The sequence below is a fragment of the Jatropha curcas genome, chromosome 10, assembly GCF_041381405.1.
Source record: "Jatropha curcas cultivar XTBG-Jc1 chromosome 10, XTBG_Jcur_1.0, whole genome shotgun sequence".
Lineage (NCBI taxonomy): Eukaryota > Viridiplantae > Streptophyta > Magnoliopsida > Malpighiales > Euphorbiaceae > Jatropha > Jatropha curcas.
Window position 1 is genome coordinate 24,963,250 of NC_143160.1, and position 366 is coordinate 24,963,615.

Here is a 366-nt window from a genome sequence, read left to right on the forward strand (position 1 = left end):
CTCAATTAGATCAAAGTCATTTAAATGCATACAGTTATGAACTTGTTGCAATCAGATTTTCCATCTCTGTGAAGACAGCTTATTTAAAATTGTGCTCATATATTTAAAGTACAACCTTGATCCAATGTCATTTCAGAAAATTATTGTACAACAATTTCATTCTATTCACAAGTTATTAGATTTACCATCACATGTATCAAATTTTCAGCTCATCTATTTTAAATGGAGACTAAAACTTCGGATTTAATGTCAAATGCAACTTATCCACTACTTGCTTTGGGTTTGAGAGAGTGTTAAATAATGACCAAAATATTGTCTGTCACTTTTCTATTTTCTCATGCTGGACAAGGAGAACTACTCCAAGTA